Source organism: Pongo pygmaeus, chromosome 3 (assembly GCF_028885625.2).
Source record: "Pongo pygmaeus isolate AG05252 chromosome 3, NHGRI_mPonPyg2-v2.0_pri, whole genome shotgun sequence".
Lineage (NCBI taxonomy): Eukaryota > Metazoa > Chordata > Mammalia > Primates > Hominidae > Pongo > Pongo pygmaeus.
The window spans coordinates 47,010,435-47,031,485 of record NC_072376.2 but is presented as its reverse complement, the minus strand read 5'-3'; the positions used below and the strand labels follow the sequence as shown (position 1 = coordinate 47,031,485).

Below are 21,051 nucleotides of genomic sequence, written 5' to 3'. Positions count from 1 at the left end.
AGATGACACAAATTAGAATAGAGATAAGCTGTCTCAGCTGAGCTCAGCCCGACTTGCCCACCCACCAAATTATGAGTCAATAAATGTTATGTCCTTAAATTTTGGGGTGCTTTGCTACAAAACAAAATCAAACTGGTACATATTCCCTTATTTTCCTTATTTCTAAGGTTTCCTTATTTTCCAAGAAATGCAGCCCTACCTGGAATGTGAGTTTGTTAATCAAAACAAAGAAAGGAAAGAAAGGGGTTCAAGCGATTCTCATGCCTCAGCCTCCTGAATAGCTGGGATTACAGGCAGACAATCACTTTTGATGGGAAGAACAACAGCCTCTGAGTATATGTAGTTGTGCCTGGATATTGGACCCACAATAGATAGCCCGTCTTATCATGAGAGAAAACATTCATGTCAGTCTCATCAGTTTTATACTAACGATAGGAACAAGAAAAAAAAAAACAGTTCTTTTGGAGTTTGGCCTCTAAAATATTTATTTATAGATAACTAAATCAATGAAGACTGACTGGCCAAAATAACATTTACTATCTCTTCAATATAATTTTTTAAAAGCCTGCCTCCGAAGTATATTTGAAAAGCTGGTTTTTACTTCACCAAGCATACAAAAGTGGCTTAGTTCTTTTAACCTGCTGCTCATAATGGCAGCTTGAGTTATTAATGTAGTTCATAACATATCTAGAACTCTCCCCCAGAATAAGAACATAAAATACTGCTTCATAAGTGAATCAATAGATAACAGAAAATACTGAACATAAATACTAATGCTTTTCATTAGTTTCAAATAATGCACATTAGGTTACCATTATGACAAATGTGACATTTTTTTAAAAGGTTGAAATCAGCACAATTTGATTTATTTCTGGAAACCTTAAAAGGAAGCATTCACTTGCCATTAAATTCTAAGACATAAGAATGTTTATCTCTCTAACGTCCACAATCTCATACAATAATCTAAATCTCACTTCCCTTTTTAAATTTTGAAATACAATTTCTTGAGAGTCCAAACAGGAATAATTAAACAAACATGAAACAAATACACGAGGTGTTAACTTCTGCTAATTTGTGGTGTGTCTGACTAATAACCTCACGCTAGCAAACATACTTACTGGTTCACAGAAACAATCAGCTTTTTATTCCACAATGCAGACAAGAACCACATCTTTCCCCAAGTCACTCAGTTCCTAAGAAACAAGCACATAACGACTGAAAAACATTTCATTGCCAAAGTATTTCTAGGTCTCCTTCTCTTTGGGCCTTTTCAATATCTTTAAATGTACATGAGATTCTCTATTTACTTCCACATTGCCTTTCTCCTTTATTCCTTCTTTTCATTTTCAAGGAATTTTGGTGAAGATAGAATTAGGGCTGGCTCACTGCCCTCCAAGGCCCCCTTCTAGAGCCTACAAGAGTCTCTCTCCTACTCTCCAAAGCTGGGCAGCTCATCATTTTGTAAGAACTCTCTCTTCAGCACTGTCATTCTCCTGAAAAGTGACCCTTGGATCAGAGGATAGATTTAAGCTAGACAGAGAAGTGCTTTGAAGGGACTGAGGAGAAAAGCCTAGGCTTGGAGGTAATTAACATATGATGAAAATCCTTTCAAATTTCTAGTTTAAAATTTAAACTCTTTTATACTAGGCAGGAATGACCAAGGATTGTTCAGTCATCCTAGATCAGAGGCTTTTGAAATGTGTTAACTGCTCTCCCAGCAAGAAATACATTCTACGATGCAAAGTAGAATTTACACACACACACACACACCTGAAACAAAAGTTCTATGAAATATTTCTTACCCTTACCACCTGCAATGCATACAGGGATCTTCTTTCTTCTCTCTCTCATATTAGTACTAGTTAGGATGCACTGAATTAGTTTCAAGATCCACTAATGTTACTGTACATGTTAGTAAAAAGATAGCGATTGTGTGTGGCTTCACATGGAGCTGAAATTATACATGGAAGTGGATAGATCCATGTTCCTAAATAGATCCACAACCCCAAATGCAGAAAACAGACTATTACGGAATACAAAATTTCAGCTACAAAGGAGTAATAAGTTCAAGAGATTTATTGTATATTATGGTGACTATGGTTAATACAGTAACAATATATTGCATACTTGAAAATTGTTAAGAGAGTAGACTTGAAGTGTTCTCACCACAATAAAAAGTATGTGAGGTAATACATATGCTAATTACATTGAGCTAGCCATTCCACAATACATCCACATATCAAAACATCACATTCTTCACCATAAATACATACAATTTTTATTTGTCAATTCAAAAGTTTTTAAAACAAAATTTTCCCCTTACAACCCTTTCTCCCTCAGTCAATAATGTTACACACAGAAAGCTTTTCCTATAGAAACAGGTATTTGTTCTACAGAGAGCCAAAGACAAAATGTTTATAAAGATCTTTTAAATTATTTTATTTCAGTGGATGTTTTTGTAAAATGAATAAAAAGAAATAATATTTTCAATGTTTGAAAATATCAGATTTAAAAAAGAAGAAAAAAACAAAATCTTATGGTAGAAAATTACTGAAAGACAGCAGTTGGACAAGAAGGCTCAGGGGAGGGCAGCACTGTGCCCACAGTAGTCAGGAAAGAGCCTTTCACCCTTTCTCTGTCACTTCCAACAAAGTTAAAAGTATGTTAGTACTTGGAGAAGCCTCTTTATTAATAACCCTCCACATAAATATTCAGGAAAATTTCTTTAAGATATGATAGGAAAGCAAATCAGTAAGTCATACCTCATCAAGCGTCATCACAAATCATAATATCTTAAGGCTTAGACTTCAGAGGTGGTTTAACACAGTGGTCACAAACCATTAGTCCTACAGCAAAACTCTACCCAATGACTTATTTTGTATCAGTGTCAGCAAGCACATGGTTTTGTTTTATAAACATAAATACATATATACACATACACATATAAAAGCAAGATTTTAAAATAGGGATAAATTCACATAAAATATTGATAATTGGTTTTTCTTAAAAGAAATCAAGGGAATGGTGGGCACACATCTTCATATGGTAACAGAGGTTACTATGGACCTTGACTCCAACCCTGCATTTTGCAGTTCACCCGTTTTAAATGAAGGAATGAGCACTTTGCTCACCACTTTTTGACAAATCACATTTCTTCTACTCTGTAAGCCCAGGCTCAAATATTAGCTGTACCACTTAGTAGCTACTCAGTCTTCTAACAAATAAAATGAAACACGATTAAGAGTCAAGGGACACGCTATAAATAAACAATGCTCATCCTCTTCCCCACTCTCCTGTTTGAGTGTTTCTCAAGCCATAGACAAGTCAAGGGTGGGACTCTTATACATTGGGTTTAGGTCCATAGCTTTCAATTCAAAGTGGGCCAAGTAAATGCTCAGTTCAACGTACCTATTAATGCCTGAGAAGTAGCAGCGTTAGGTAGGATACAAACAGAAAACCGAACAATCAAAAAGACAGGTATGACATAAAGTGACCTTCATACTATCTAATCTCATTCTTCACCATTCTCTCCAAAACTTATCCCAACAACATTCATGAACAAACTGTATTCCACTTGTCCTGTGTTGCCCAAGCCCCCCTGATAAGAATCACTTGAGGCCCCTGTTAGTCACAGTCTCCAAAGCCTCTCCCCTGGAGATTCTGATTCAGAGGATCTGGAATGGGGTCTATGAATATGTAATTTAGTTAGTACTCCCAATGAGTTAAGGAGGTTGCAAAGCATAGTGTACACTTTGCATCTCTCCAAATGCTGCCCTCTCTTTCTGGAGGGCTAGTTAACCATATCACCCACTCACCACACCAGCCTCTATTCATCCTCGAGACTGTTTTAGCTTGGCCATGGAATGAGGGAGATTGGCAGGGATCCACACAACAGACACCATAAGGCATTCTCTGCTCTGCTCCCATTAGAACCCTGAGCATGGCTCATATGCACTTGCCATAGTGTGTTACAGATGGCTTTATTCTTCAAAGTCAGGGAACATTCCTCTCCATGTGTCTGTCCAGTGCTTGGCCAAAGTTAGATGACATATAAATGTCTGTTCATCACTGAATTTTATAGAAAAGAACATAAAGACATCCCATTTCCTTTTGCATGGCTCAACCTGGCTTTTATGCCATTAGAAGTAGGAGTATAAGATCTAAGTTTGAGAAAACAGAAGCATTCACTTTTAGCTTGTGATTGTATCATTCACCTTTATTAAGAGCAGGAATCTGCTTCTCCAGGCCTGAAAGACTCTTTCAAGAGGGCATTATTTTCTCTTCTAGTGTATTTCTAAGACCTATAAGCAGCAGAGTGATAAAGAGCACAGGTTCTGGAGCCAGAGGTCAATGTCAACTTCTGGCACCCCCATTTGCCAGCTTAACTTGCTCAAAGGGTTGCTATGAGGATTCAGTGAGTTAATATATGAAAAGCACTTAGCATGTGTTTGACCCATAGTAAGTCCCAAGTAAGGGTTAACTACCATTGTGACTTTTTACAAAATGTTCTCTCTATAATATTTATTCATAAATATTAGCTGAGAATTTGTGTGCACAGTATTGATACTAACAACTGTATCAATTATTCATCTATGTTTAATTTCTTAAACTGCACCTCATACTGCACCACCTGGTCACACTCTGCTTTAGTAACTCTGCTCTTCATTTAATGGGGAGGCTTCTAGGCAACCAACTAACTGAGGATAGCAATACTCTCTTCTCAACTGTTGCTAAGAGAAAGTCCAGCAATCCAGTAGACAAAAGCTCTAATAAAGAAGAAAATGGGCAGCATTTTTAGGGATTTTTAGAAAGATCATTCATAATTCTAAGATTTAGCCCATTCCTCAAAGAGATAATTTTTCAGAGTTTTCTGCTAATAAACCAACTGGTCTCATATTTTTTGACCTGATGCTCTGCCAACCATAGGAATCCTGTCTTGAGAATTAACAAAAACAAACTTTGTAAAACCATATAAACAACCAGGTGCTTGAACTTCAATGATGATCACATAACCCAAGAAAGAATGTTTTAGATCTAGATACTCTACTATCCTCAGTAATCTGCTATCCTTAGAGGTACTGATTTATAATCTTAAAAAGTTAAGTTAAAGTTTTGGAAGGAAAATGTACTAATTTTACGTAAACTCTGGAATAGTCTAGTGCTGCCATAAAGCAGGCCTGCATGATGCTAGATATTAATTTTCCCATCCAATATTTCATTTACGCCCAGATTACAAAATCTGTAATTAAAGTTCTAAAATCTACAAGCTTTCAATTTTAGGTATGAAATCAACTAAGGTCAGAATTGAAGAAATATAAATCAAGCATTGCTTGGTAAGTACTAACACTTTTATAATAATCACTGTTTACAAAATACTTCCACATGCCATTTAATTTAGTTTTCACTAGATGTGGAATTTCATTTCATTTTTCACAGAAAAAAGTAAAGCTCAAAGAATATTTTAAAATTTTCTCAAGATGTCCAATCATTGGCTCCAACTATATAATGCTATTAATATATAAAATTTTAAAGAATCAAATATTCTCATGTAAAATTACATTATTTCTAATTATAGTATTTTTTTCTAGAAGATATTAAAAACTAAAATCCGTCACTAACAGAATGTATCTAAAATATACTAAGTTCCTTACTATACACAAACGTACTTGAAGGCAGATTTAGTTCTCAAAAGTCCTATTTCTCTTAATGAATGCTTAATGAAAAGTTTGCAGTAGGGCAGATTACCAAAGGTAAATACAGGATAATGAATTCTCTTGGGCTCAGTTAGCATTTTTAAATTCCTGAGCTTATCACCAGCCAACAATTTGAAAAATATACAAGTTCACTGGTCTAAAAGAAAAAAACATCTATAATCATTTCAAGATGCCCTATGTTTGTTTTGCATCAGAATCTTCTGAACCTCACCCCCTAGGTTTCTTTTTTTTTCTTTTCCTTTTGGAGATGGAGTCTTGCTCTGTCACCCATGCTGGAGTGTAGTGGTGGGGTGGCTTGATCTCAGCTCACTGCAATCTCTGCCTCCCTGGTTCAAGTGATCCTTCCACCACAGCTTCACAAGTAGTTGGGGACTATAGGCATGCACCACCATGCCCAGCTAATTTTTTTGTTGTTTCCTGTATTTTTAGTAGAGATGGGGTTTCACCATGTTGGCCAGGCTGGTCTCGAACTCTTGACTTCAGGTGATCCACCTGCCTCAGCCTCCCAAAGTGCTAGGATTATAGATGTGAGCCACCACACCTGGCCATGAACCTCACCCCCCTAGGTTTCTGATCCAGCAGGTCTGGGATGGGGCTCAGGAGTCTGCATGTCTAACACACTTGCAGATAGTACTGATGTTGCTGGTCCTGGGGACCACACTCTGAGAATCACTACTCTATGCTAAGTAACTTTCTTGCAAAATGCAGTTGGAATTAAGACTGAGCAATTTATTAGATATCACTCATGTTATTGGGAAGTCCATCTTCTTTGAATGTGTAACCTCAGCTATGCACTAATGGCTTGAGAGCAGATACAAGAAGATCCTCAAGTCTAAGGCTAGAATTAACTAAAAGAGTGAAGTCTAGTTTATACAAAAGATTGTTGATGAGGTCTTAAGAATTAATTCTTTCTGCAGATTTAATACAGTTAGAATTAGTTTCAACCAATATTTCCAAAAGCTGACCAAGAAAGCACAATGAATCCTGGCCTTGACAGACTTATAACCTTCTCAACTAAGATGAGAAAACACAAACAAAACATCAAAGTTCTTATATGTTCTAAACCATGGAAGACACAGGAGTTCTCTATCATAGTCAATAAAAGGCACAGAGAAATTTCATATCTATGGATTTCTAAGAATAAGATAGGAATTGTTTCACAATAGACTTATGATATGAAAGTCTCCTTGACCTAGATCGAGACCATCCTGGCTAACATGGTGAAACCCCGTCTCTACTAAAAATGCAAAAAAATTAGCCAGGCATGGTGGCGGGTGCCTGTAGTCCCAGCTACTCGGGGGGCTGAGGCAGGTGAATGGTGTGAACCCACAAGGCGGAGCTTGCAGTGAGCCGAGATCGCGCCACTGCACTCCAGCCTGGGCCACAGAGTGAGACTCCATCTCAAAAAAAAAAAAAAAAAAAAAAAGTCTCTTTAACCTACACATCAGAGGTAGCCAGCCCTGCCTGAAGCACAGTGAGCCCTAATAAAACTTGGTCTTGCTCCAATCTGTGTCATCTGTGACCCACTTTTTCAACACTCTCTATAGAAGCTTATTACTGCAGGGAGACTGATTCCTTATCTCATAGGTCATGACAAAAGCATCAAGATGGTTTGATATCTTTGGTGGTTTCTTTGCTGCCCCAGGTGCCAACGTGACATGTTGGTATGGCTCCCTTGGTAACTACTATCCTCTATCTACAAAAAAAGGTTTTTCTTCACCTCACATAATCTTTGGAAGAGAAGGTAAGTATGAACGGTCTATGTGGATATATCTAATATGGGCTTTTGGGATGACAAGGGTCAATTTATTTTGTGGCAAAACTGTGGATCTTGAATAACGAAGTTACATAATCCTTTATATTCTCCATTGGGTGGAATGAATCAGATTCGCTCAATAAAATCACCTTGGAGTTCTTAATGCCATTCAATATTTTCTGTTAAGTGACCTTGAACTAAATCCCCAGTAGGAGTACATATTCCATATTTTAGATATATACAAAAAGTCAGGCAAGGGTAATATGTCACCCAAAACATTGAATTAAAGTAATCAATTTTTTTTTTTTTTAGACAGGTCTTACTCTGACGCCCAGGCTGGAGTGCAGTGGTGTCATCACAGCTCACTGCAGCCATGACTTTCTGGACTCAAGCTATCCTCCTGCCTCAGCTTCCCAAGTAGCTGGGATGACAGGCATGAGCCACCACATCTAGCAAAATTTTTATTTTCTTTTGTAGAGACAGGGTCTTTCTATACTGCCCAAGTTGGTCTCAAACTTCTGGGCTCAAGCAATCCTCCCACCTCGGCCTCCCAAAGCACTGGGATTACAGGGGAGAGCCACTGCCCTCGGCCCTAAAAGAAATTACTTTTGATAACTGGTGATTATTATCATGGGAGGAAGTGCTATATAAGTTCATAAAAAGCTAAGTCATACTACTTTTCACTTTCACCACTAACAAAGAAATATTTGTAACAGTTTTGTCATTTTTAAGGACCCTAAATGGAAAAAGGTCAACTGTACTGAAGCACATAGCCCTTACATATCTTTAGAAAAGAGTGTTTAAATTAAGTTCATTCATTTTCAATTTACTCAGCAAACATGACCTGAAAACCTACCATATGCCAGACACTGTGGTTGACGTTGGGGAAACAGAAGATGCTGTTCTACATCACAGAAGCAGCCTCTCACTCAGACTGAGGGAAGGAACCTTCCACAGCAATAAGTGACATGTTTTATTTTATTTTATTTTTATTTATTTATGTTTTAAGATGGAGTCTCGCTCTGTCACCCAGGCTGGAGTGCAGTGGTCCAGTCTCGGCTCACTGCAAACTCTGCCTCCCAGTTCAAGTGATCCTCCTGCCTCAGCCTCCTGAGTAGCTGGGATTACAGGCATGCGCCAGCAGGCCCAGCTAAGTTTTGTCTTTTTAGTAGAGATGGGTTTTCATCATGTTGGCCAGGCTGGTCTCAAACTCCTGACCTCAAGTGATCTGCCTGCCTCGGCCTCCCAAAGTACTGGGATTACAGGTGTAAGCCACTGCACCTGAGTGACATGTTTTATATAATTGCTGATGGAGAGTCAAATTAGAATTTTCACATATGACATGTTTATTTTGAAAGACATATAAAAGTAGACTGTGGTATCTAGATGCATTGTTTCATACTAGAAATAGTTACCCATTCTTACTGTTTCTAAACACGCACTCAATAAGAATTTCTTCAGTTCTCTCATGTGAGAATAAAGCTTTTATATATTTATATATAATACCACATACATATATTTAATATATATTTATGTGTGTAATATTACATACATACATATATTATTACATAATATGTATATGTATATTGTATATAAAAGAAAAACATGTATAATTAAAAACATATATAATCATATATATATTATCAAATATATATATATATTTTATGGATGGTCCATTCAGACATTGAAAGCGATAATGCTTGCCTTCTTCAATACACTTCAGATTTTTTTTTTTTTTTTGAGACAGAGTCTCACTCTATCGCCCAGGCTGGAGTGCAGTGGCGCTATCTCGGCTCACTGAAAGCTCCGCCTCCTGGGTTCACGCCATTCTCCTGCCTCAGCCCCCCGAGTAGCTGGGACTACAGGCGCCCGCCACCACGCCCAGCTAATTTTTTGCATTTTTAGTAGAGATGGGGTTTCACGGTGTTAGCCAGGATGGTCTCGATCTGACCTCGTGATCCGCCCGCCTCGGCCTCCCAAAGTACTGGGATTACAGGCCTGAGCCACCATGCCCGGCCCAGATTTTTTTTTGAAGGGATCACATGTCCAATTATTCACTGTTTGTGAATAATTAGGCTCAAAGCTGGTTTAGGCTAGCAAAAGGCAGGTAAAATGTTGCAGTTGTATATGTGTTTCTCTATGTTATTGGGAACTAAAAGAAGTCTTACTCATATTTATGGTGAGTTCCTAATATGCCTTAATCTCTTTTTAAAGCTGAAAAAAACATAAACATATATGAAAATATTGATGGCAGCAATACTGTGTTTTGACCTTAGTGATCCTACATGCTTCTAAAATAATACGTTATTGAATGAAAAAATAGCATTTTTTTGAGATTTGGTTATTCAACATTAACAAATATTATTAATTTAATAGACCTAAGATCATAACAATATCTACCATTTATAGACATATACCGGGTTATATACAAAGGATAAACATGCATTAACTTTAATCCTTACAATAAAGTACATATTATTATCTCCACTTAGTAATGAGGAAACAGACTCAGAGTGTTTGAGAAACTCACCCAAGTGGCACAGCTTAGTAAGTAGTTACTCAAGCTTAATCCAGATATCTCAAATGGAATGAGAGCCTTGGCGGCTATCAGAGGGCTCTGATACAGGGCAGTAACACTTGAATAACAAGCTGGCAGAAGGCATATAGCTCTGGCAACCCACCAAGGAATGTGAGGGATGGGAGAGAGAATAGGAGAAGAGTGGTATTAAAAAATTAAATTTAAGTTATTTAGAGAAAAACGCTAAAGGCATGCTACATTTGAAAAAATAAAGTTAAATAAATTTAAATATTTGCATTTATTTACTTTTAAAACGTTCATTTTGTACTAGGTGAGGTTACCCCATTTTTACTGCTTACTGTGCCTTATAGAGGACTTTATATGTGTTTGAACTACAATTCAATATATGCAAATAAAATTTACTTTCAAATAAATGACTCACTTTTAACCTGACTCCAATATCACTGATCCTACCCATAAACAACCACCAACCATCTTTTCACTGCCCCATATTCTCAAGTGGTCTTATTTCCTTACTTACTTTAAATTTTATGGTTAATACCGTAATCACTTCCTTGTATATTCTCTCAACCAGTGAACTCCTCTCTCACTTCTTTCTTGGCAAAACCCTCACCCTGCTTACATTCACATGTAAAGCTCTATGTACTCTGTTCCAGTACCTACAGGTTGAAAGTGGCTGGAAAGAAACGTACAACACCTTGTCAGAGTCACTTTAACATCCTGACCACAAACTCTAAGTTGGCCATTCACACTGACTGCAATCATACTGCATTTCCAGTCCATGTATTCTCCCACTCTCATACACAACTGTTTCATACCCTTTCCTTTCTCCTCTAACATCCAATATCTCCCTCCTAACTTTCTTCCTGGTGATGACCTTGTTTCTATTTTACTGAGAATACCAAGGCCATCCAAAGAGAACTTCCACAAGTTCCTCTAGCATAGACCTCTTTCCAAAACTCCAGACTGATGCCCAGGAGGCAGCCCATCTCCAGACAGTAACAAGTGCAAATGGAGGTCCAAGCACTCTCCCCCAAACTGCTTCTCCCCCAGATTAGCCCTGTCAGCTAATGGCAGCTCCCTTCTAGATGCTCAGCCCAAAAACTTTTGAGTCATCCTTGGTTTCTTTCACTTACAACTCACAACATGTCAGTCCGCAAATTCTGTTGACTCTTCCCTTAAACTATATCCAGAATCTTACCACTTCTCATCACCTTTATTACAATCAACCTGATCCACCACTCTCAGTCTAGTCCTGGTATAATCTAAGTTAGATCCTGACAATTTCACAACTTAAAACTCTCTAAAGCCTCCCATATAATTATAGCCACCTCCAGTGCTCCATATGATCTGCCTCTTATTATTCTCCTTTTCTGCTTTACTTTTCATAAAACCTTTATGTCACTTTCTAACAATGCATAATTTACTTTGGTATTTTAGCTTTTGTCTGTCTCCCTCCTCCATCAGCGTAGAAATTTCTGTCTTTTTGGTTCACTGATATGGCCTAGGCCTAGAAGAGTACAATATCAGGCAATGAGTACATTTTCAATGAATATTTGTGGAATGAACCCAAGAATGAATGAGTAAAATAACACCCCTCTTATATGCGGCAAAGACTGGAATATCTTTAACAATCTTATACACACTGCCTCTAAATGTGATATAATAACGGCATTTCATGGTATGTAGCTCACTACAGCTCTTATTATGCATGCTGAAGTTATTATAGTTCACATTAAGATCTAGAGCATGTAGTCCTAAAATGGACACTAACGAAACTCTGCAACAGAAAGACATAAAAAAGGAAATAAAACAAGTAGGAATTATTTTTAGAAATAGCTGAAGTATTTAAATTTTATTGTTCTGAAACTCTCCAGGAGGAAGTTATTCTGAGTAACCTTTTTTAAGACAGTTTGAGGTTTATCCTTTAAAGTATCAAAACAATTTTGTCCAGGATAGAAATCATTATACAATGTGTACCCAATTTTCCTATATTTGACACAGCATTTTAAATAAATTTTCTTCTCTGAGAATTCAGCACCAATGCTCTGAGCACAAGTGTATTCTTTATAGTGATGCCTTCAGGGTCTTCAAAGCATTTCCATAAGGTTTTCTTCCAGTACTTGAAAACCTCCTTGTTTTGAATAACTTTAAGGCTTTTTCCCCATCAGCTGTCCAAATCTGTCTTTATGAAGATTTAAGTTTTACTTCCAACTACCTTACAATAATTAAGAAATGTAAATAAATGACCCCAGTGGTCTTCAGGAAGTAGAAGATAAAAATTCAGCAAGATTTATTTAGTGAAATCTATTTTCACTGTTTAGAGATTTCTTTTCCTTATATTTGTTAGAAAATAGGTACTGAAAGGCTACCATTGCCAACCAGGTACTTTTCCAGGCATTGAAACCAATGTGATGGGAATTCCCATGTGAACTCCATGGTTTCTGTCCTCCAGGAGTACAGTCTAGTAAAGGGATCAGGCACGAACCTCATGAGATTCCCTCATTACCTGAAATACTTCAGAGATTAATTCCCATAAGACAAACTTTGATATGTATGTGGTCAAGCTTCAGACCACAAAATGGTAAGAGCATTAAAAGACTAACCGATAGATAAACAGTTAAGTTTCAAAATGAAGCTAGCACACAGATACACGCTCATTTAAAAACCAGAGCCAAAATACATATTTGAACTGGCAAAAGAACACAAATTTCCTGGTGTGCGATCTTTACTCATTCACACTAAGGAAGGCAAACTCCAGCTTCATGTGATAAGTTGTGTATGTATGTAAAACATGATAAACACACTGGATTGTGGTTCTAAACAGAATCTTTACAAGATTATTAGGAAGATAAAGGAGAATGAGCTAAAATGATTTAATACCTGTTTCTCCTACAAGGCCATCTTGTTTACTGTTTTAACCAATAACTGGACAATGCCTGGCATATAACATGCCCTCAATGAATACTTTTCAGTGAATTAACAAACATTAATCAGATTCTTGTTGCTATACCATGCATCCCAAAAAATGCTCTTCAAATGGGATGAATCTTAAGAGAATAAGGGGTAATCAATGTATAATAAGTATTATTGCATGAAGGAGTACGTAGGTTCCTTTGCTGGAGATATACTTGGTTAATTCCATCTTGACCCTTAAAATGGCCTAAAGCTTTTGCTGGAGAAAATAATTATGTTTGTTCTCAGACTACTGATGACTTAAGTTGTATTAGAGCAGTGGTCCTCAAACGGGGCCAATTGTACCTAGGGGGCAAATGCCCCCTAGGACATTTGCTAATATCTGGAGATATTTTTGGTTGTGGAAAGAAGCCAGAGATGCTGTTAAATATGCAGCAATGTGCAGGACAACCCTTCACAACAAATAATTATCTAGTCCCAAATGTCAAGAAATGCTGCTGTTGAGAAACTCTGGGTTAAAACAAGCCATCACATTTGTCCAAGGGAGAGGTAAGTGGCACAGTAGAAAGAACAGAGCATTTCAGAGTCATGGGTTCAAATTCTGGCTCTCCCACTCAGCCCTAGTGGGACTTCTTATGACCCTCAGTTTTCCAATGAGGAAAATGGCAATGATATCATCTGCTCTGTAGGGTTGTTGAGGAGTTAATGGGAATGTATGTAAGACATCTGACATACAATAGATTAACAAATGGTAGCTATTCTTACTTTTATAAGAATACATATGAATTGTTTGATGCCAACATTTCTTCAAAGTAGGAAAAGCATTTTAAAGATGCTTAACAACTTAAACAAAAAACTCAGAATGTTAAAGCCGGAAAAAAATGTTAATATCCAACTAAATACTTTATTTTACACAGAAGAAAACAGAGGTTTGGAAAGAATGACTTACCCAAGATTACACAGCAAGTTAGTGGCAATTCACATATCCTGCTGTTTGCTCCACTACCATTTTCTTATTCATGCATATATAGATAGGCTTTTATTAATTCTTAAACTATGTCATTATTTATGAATGTCATAAATTATTTAAGTCAATTTGAATACAATATTATTATGTTTGCCAGAATTTTATACACTAGTATGATTCAACCATAAAATAAACTAAAATTTCTACAGATAGGTACTTATCCTAACATTTTCACGGCCTATTTGAGCTAATCTGTGGAATCTGCCCCATTGTTTCAGTATCACCCTAACAAGTTCCATTATGACTCACAATGACCTATTTTTTTTTTTTTTTTAATTTGAGATGGAGTTTCACTCTTGTTGTCCAGGCTGGAGTGCAATGGTGCAATCTCAGCTCACCACAACGTTGGCCTCCCTGGTTCAAGCGATTCTCCTGCCTCAGCCTCCTGAGTAGCTGGGATTACAGGCATGTGCCACCACGCCTGGCTAACTGTGTATTTTTAGTAGAGACGGGATTTCTCCACGTTGGTCAGGCTGGTCCCCAACTCCCGACTTCAGGCAATCTGCCCACCTCAGCCTCCTAAAGTGCTGGGATTACAGGCATGAGCCACCGTGCCCGGCTACAATGGTCTATTTTTTAAATTAATATTTTATAGGCTGGGTGCGGTGGCTCACACCTGTAATCCCAGCAATTTGGGAGGCCGAGGCGGGAGGATTGCCTGAGGTCAGAAGTTTGAGACCACCCTGGCCAATGTGGTGAAACCCCGTTTCTACTAAAAATACAAAAATTAGCCGGTTGTGGTAGCGGGCAACTGTAATCCCAGCTACTCAGGAGGCTGAGGCATGAGAATCCCTTGAACCCAGGAGGCGGAGGTTACAGTGAGCCAAGATCACACCACTGCACTCCAGCCTGGGCAGTAGAGTGAAACCCAGTCTCAAAAATTAATTAATTAATTAATTAATATCTTATAAGATAAATATTAAAAATTATTCATTTCTGGTTTAATAGTCACATGAACAGCACAGTTGGAAAAAAAGTCTGAACAAACACAGAAGCCACATACTATAAATATATAGCAAAAAAAATTATCAACTTCAGTAGTAACCTAAAAAAAGAATTTAAGACAGAGTTAGCATTTTTTTTGACTCTGAATGTAGAATGTAGCAAAGGGTTTCTTTATTCATAATGCTCAATGAAGGCATACATTCATATAGTTTTGGGGGACTTTAACCTGCTCTTACTTCTCTAGACCCATAGGATATGCCCTAAAAATGTCCTCTCTGGCCCTCAGTACAAATATACTCAACTCAGCCTTAGAAAGTCACTACACAGCCAGGTGCGGTGGCTCATGCCTGTAATCCCAGCACTTTGGGAGGCTGAGGCGGGTGGATCACCTGAAGTCAGGAGTTCGAGACCAGCCTGACCAACATGGAGAAACCCCGTCTCTACTAAAAATATAAAATTAGCCGGGTGTGGTGGCGCATGCCTGTAATCCCAGCTACTCCGGAGGCTGAGGCAGGAGAATGGCTTGAATCCGGGAGGCGGAGGTTGCTGTGAGCTGAGATCATGCCTCTGCACTCCAGCCTGGGCAACAAGAGCGAAACTCCATCTCAAAAAGAAAGAGAAAGTCACTACACAAATACTGAGAAATAGACAAATTGTTGACTGCATTATATCTAATTGTGTTAAATCTATTTCTAATGGAAATATAAGACAGCTGTTAAAAATGATGTTTAGGCTGGGCACGGTGGCTCATGCCTGTAATTCTAACACTTTAGGAGGCCGAGGTGGGCAGATCACCTGAGGTCAGGAGTTCGCGACCAGCCTGACCAACATGAAGAAACCCCACCTCTACTAAAAATACAAAATTAGCCAGGCGCGGTGGCGCATGCTGGTAATCCCAGCTGCTGGGGAGGCTGAGGCAGGAGAATTGCTTGAACACGGGAGATGGAGGTTGTAGTGAGCCGAGATTGCACCATTGCACTCCAGCCTGAGCAACAAGAGCCAAACTCTGTTTCAAAAAAAAAAAAAAAAGTTGCTTAAAAGAATTTTTAATGACTCATAAAATGCTTAAAGTTTATAAAGTTTTAAAGCACGATTTAGACCTGCATACAAGTATAATCTCAACTATGAATATATACAATATATAAACATGGAAGAATTTCGAATAAAATATTTTTAAAAACATTAACAGTGGTTATTTCGGGATATTCTATTAATAGCAGATTTTAATTTTTTCAGTGTTTTTATACTCTCCATGTTTTTTTTACCATTAACACATATAGTTATTTTGGAATTAGAAAACAGATCTTCATTTTAATCAAAAAGTTAAATTTTGATGAAACTTCATATAATCATGAAGCCTATACACAGAACTTAATGTATTGCTTTTACATTTAAGATGTGGGAAAGAGGTGCATTCCTTTAAGTCTTTTCTTTCTTTCCTTTTTTTTTTAAAGCACAATTTCATAAAATGCAAGCCAAGCGTGCTGCCTCAATACTGAAAATGAATGGTCACACATAAGGCCATGGGTAACATGTGTACATACTAATAATGCTATACTCAATATTAAACCAGAAATTATGTTTAACACTAAGTTATATACTAAATATAAGTTTCTTGACATATAAGTTAAACATAGTTTAGTGTATAAGCTTCTTGATAAAGGCAAATATGTGTGTTCCTGCAAAGAAGCATTACATGTAATTATAAATGTTGCAAAGCTAATTAATTAAAGCATTCAGTTTTGGGGTTTTTGTTTTTTGTTTTTACCAAAAGATAATTACTAAAAGTTACCTTATAAATGTCTGGCTAAATTGCAATAAATAGCATACTTAAATGTCGATATAGTTTTGGGAGACTCTTCTTTCTGAAAATTAGTTGTGAAAACAGAATTTAAATGGTAGTCTGCAAAAGAAAGCTCAGATAATTGTTTCAATAAAATACTTTTACGCCTATACTTATGTAGGGCATATAGAGTTTTTGATGTGAAAGTAATACAAAAATCTCAAAAATAAGTCAGTTACACTTTTCAAATATCACCTTCATTGCTTTTTAGAAAATTAAAGTCAGTGGGAAAATAAAAGTCTGCAGGTAAGAAAATTTTCAATTCCTAATTAAGAGCTTATTTCAAAATTCTTTCTGCTTATTTGTAGTATCTTCATAACATGACCAATCTACAACATTCCAAAATGACCATATTCAACATCACATGGGCCCTTAAAGATAAAGTGAGCTGGGATATAGAATTTCCAGCAATAAATGAGGTACTTAATCTAACTTTATTAGATCCAAAGTATATTAAAAGAATACAGCCTATGTTGTTTACAGATGCACTATGAAAATCTTTTTATGCTTGGATTTTAATTTTACAGAGTTAATTAATTACAACTTTAATGGTCACAGTAGGTGTATCATTCCTTACCACTTCAAAAGCGTGCAGGATCGCTATGAAAACTTGATTCCCTAGGCACAAACTCTACTGAAAGTCATAAGATTCACGTTTGCGTCTTTCAATCATTATCCCCAAATACAGCCAAGATCAAAGAACTGGGGGGAAAAAGTCTTACTCTTTTTCCCTTATGAAACATTTGCACAAAAGTTGTTTAATTCTGTTTTTTTAAAGGGAATCTGTTGCCAAGAAGCAAATAATAACATAAAACCTATCCAACACAAACCTTTAAGTGTTGAACACTGTGTTTCTGACTGTCGTTTTCAGTTTCATGTATTAAATTAATGACTTTTGCAGCCAGCTTAGTAATAACACAGAGGTATCTGAAACAGCATACAGGAAAGTAAATGAAATCCCCTTTCCCAGAGACCTTTTAAGTCAGGTACCTACCTGTCAAAGCCCAGTGAATATACTGGCCTGCTCACCTGAGGATCTTACTCCAAGCCTGTGGTCTCCAGCTTTATCACGGATCAGAATCACATAGACAGCTTGTTAAAACACAGATTCTGCCCTCCCTGCCGCCTCCTCCCCAACCCAAGCACACAATCACACCAGTTTCTCTGATTCAGTTGCTCTGCAGTGGCCTGATAATTTGCATTCTAACAAGCTCAAGTGATACTGATGGGGCCTACTCTGGGGGCCACACTTTGAAAACCATAGACCTAGGCAGCTCAAATCTACTCTGGACTTATTTTTAATTAATGAATGCAGATGCTCATTCATAAACCCATGGTAAATTGAAAATATCATAAGTCAAAAGTGCATGTCATACACTAACCTACTGAACATCACAGCTTAGCCGAGCTTACTTTAAATGTGCTCAGAACACTTACATTAGCATATAGTTGGGCAAAATCATCTAACACAAAGCCTACTTTATAATCAAGTGTTAAATATCTCATGTACTTTACTGAATACTATACTGGAAGCGAAAGACAGAATGGTTGTATGGGAACTTGAAGTACGGTTTCTACTAAATGTGTATCTCTTTTGCATCATCATAAACTGGAAAAATCATAAGTTGAACCATCATAAGTCAGGGACTATGTATTTTCCCCATGAAGTCATTACCATTAAATATGATTTTTATGCAGCTAATCTTTCCCATACCAATGATGTATATATTATTGTTTAAATAATCAGTGAAACTACTTTTCTTATATACAAGAAATAGGGCAATTATTTTCTGTTTGGGTAACTACAGAAGTTTTTAAAAAGCAAAGGAAAATAACACGCTTAAAAGAAAGATAAATGGTAAAAGATAAAAAGAATAATGAATAGGAAAGTAGAGTTATTTGTAGCTGAAATGGAAAGAATTTAGCCCCTGAAAAACTGTAAGATCAAAAGGTTATATCAATAGACTACATCAAAGGTTTTCTAAAGGTCTCCCACAGAGTATTAGCTCAAGCTATACAGATGAGGTAAATAAGCACATTAGAGACTAAAATTCTGAATTATATTCTGTTATTTTCTTTAAAGAATACAGCATATTACTGGATATGTGATGAAGATAGATAAGTGGTAACATTAGTTATTTTGTTTAAACTATAAAAAGGAAAATTCAGTCTGATAGATGAAAGATTTAATTAATTTCTAAAATGTATTAAAGATTTTCTTTTGGAAGCTAGTGGATGAATTAATATTAATATATTATAATTATTACATAGAGAAGCATTATTTCACAGAGGCTAAAAATTACTTCAGCACATGACTTAATGCAATGAAAGCATGGATTACACATGTCAATTACTTAAACTGTCTCAACACATATATTTAAACTGTACCTGAGGCCTATAAGTATTACTGAGAATAGTATATAAACACAAATAAGAGGTAGATCAAAACTACAAATGGTATTAAAAACAAGTTGATCTTCATTGGAATTATAAAATAGATTCATGATAAATACCCGATCTCAATAATTTACTCAATGGTACCTACACATCACACTACATTTATTTTGAATAAGTACTGATAATTAGCTATTTTCAAAACTGCAACAAATTGCTAATAGCAATTAGCAGAATGAACACAACTTTGGCAAACAGATTCACAGTTGTCCCTTTACCACAAGCTTTTAGCCTTTCTGAGCATCAGTTTCCAAATCTGCAAAACGGAAATAATATCACCACCTCACACAATTTTGTAAAGAGATTTATTAACAATGCACTGTGCCTAACGCACTGAAGGTGCTCAGTAATTTCAATCTTTCAACTAATATTTTTGGCACTCCTACTATATGCCAGGCATTGTTATCGATACTGGAAATAAACCAGGGAACAAAACGGACAAAATTATCTGCCTTCTAGGAGTTTATTTTCTATGGTACATTTATTTTACCTTGTCCTGGGCACGGTGCTGAGTGCTTTGGGAATGGATAAACTAGCCCCAGAACAGGTCAAGTATTTAGTTCAATAAAAAAGATAAAATTAGGATAATCATGCAGTATATGAATTTAGGGAAACCAGTAAGTCTTACGAGAAAGCATGGTATGAGGTCAGAGGATAGAAAGGGAGAAGAGGAAAGGCTTCCCAGAAAAGAAGGTATTATAAGTGAGCCTTGGGAAATGTTTAGAATCCTGACAGAAGAGATTTATAGATTTTAGAAAAGGTAATATGAATACAGGCAAGGAGGCAAGGAGGGTGGAGACTGTTTATTTAAGTAACAATGAGTAGTTCAATATGGCAGCAGTTTCAAGTACAAATTAAGAAGTGATGGGAAATTAAATGAAAATCTAGGTTGGGACCAAACTGAAGCCCTGACTTGCTAAGATGAAGAATATGGGAAATCGCCAAAGATGTCTGAGAAGATTGTGATATGATACGGACATTTATAAGATTTATTTGCACTTCCTTTCGGCCAGAACCAGCATCTTCCAGTAATTCACCAAAATGACAAGCACAAAGGGAAAGAGGAAAGGCACCCCATACATGTTCTCTAGGCCTTTTAGAAAACATGGAGTAGTTCCTTTGGCCACATACCTGTGAATCTATAAGAGAGGTGATATTGGAGATTTCAAGGGAATGGGTACTGTTCAAAAAGGAATGCCCCATCAGTGTTACCATGGCAAAACTGGAAGAGTCTACAACGTTCCCCAGCATGCTGCTGGCATTGTTGTAAACAAGTTAAGGGCAAGATTCTTGCCAAGAGAATTAATGTGCATATTGAACACATTAAGCACCCTAATAGGCGAGATACCTTCCTGAAACGCATGAAGGAAAATGATCACAAAAAGAAAAAAGCCAAAGAGAAAAGTACCTGGGTTCAACTGATGCACCAGCCTGCTCCACCCAGAGAAGCACACTTTGTGAGAACCAATGGGAAGGAAACTGAACTGCTGGAACCTCTTCCCTATGAACACATGGCATCAGAGGTGTTAACAAAATAAATAAAATAAAAGACTTCTGACTGAAAAAAAAAAAAAGATGTATTTGCAAGAAGTGTGAACGATACATTGAAATGAGGGAGAAAAGGAAGGACGACTCATCTGGAAAACCTGAATAATGTATTCACAACACAGTTTGCCAATTACCTAACGAGGAGTAGGATCATTAGAGACTTCCTAAGGCATCTCTGAGCACACATCTGTGACAACAGTAATCCTACCGGCTGACAAGGGCAACACAACAATCTGGCATGAGCCACACTCTCGTGTTCTTCACTTGCCCTATACCACCCGTGCTGGCTCCACTCCTGTCCTCTACCCA

General features: G+C 37.0%; 1 protein-coding gene and 1 pseudogene across 12 annotated transcripts in view; one reads left to right on the top strand and one right to left on the bottom strand.

Annotated features, from left to right (window-relative positions):
* The window catches only part of ATP10D (ATPase phospholipid transporting 10D (putative)), a 161,641-nt gene that overhangs the window by 113,716 nt on the left and 26,874 nt on the right, over positions 1-21,051 (bottom strand). The window contains exon 1 of one of the 12 annotated variants that reach the window (XM_063663623.1): positions 10,001-10,139. The exons of the other annotated variants lie outside the window; for them this stretch is intronic. The gene's annotated coding sequence lies outside the window, so the exon portion shown is untranslated. Of the gene's footprint in view, positions 1-10,000; positions 10,140-21,051 lie in introns of those variants that run through there. 12 annotated transcript variants of the gene reach the window in all.
* On the top strand, positions 20,233-20,732 carry LOC129034532 (large ribosomal subunit protein eL21-like; annotated as a pseudogene).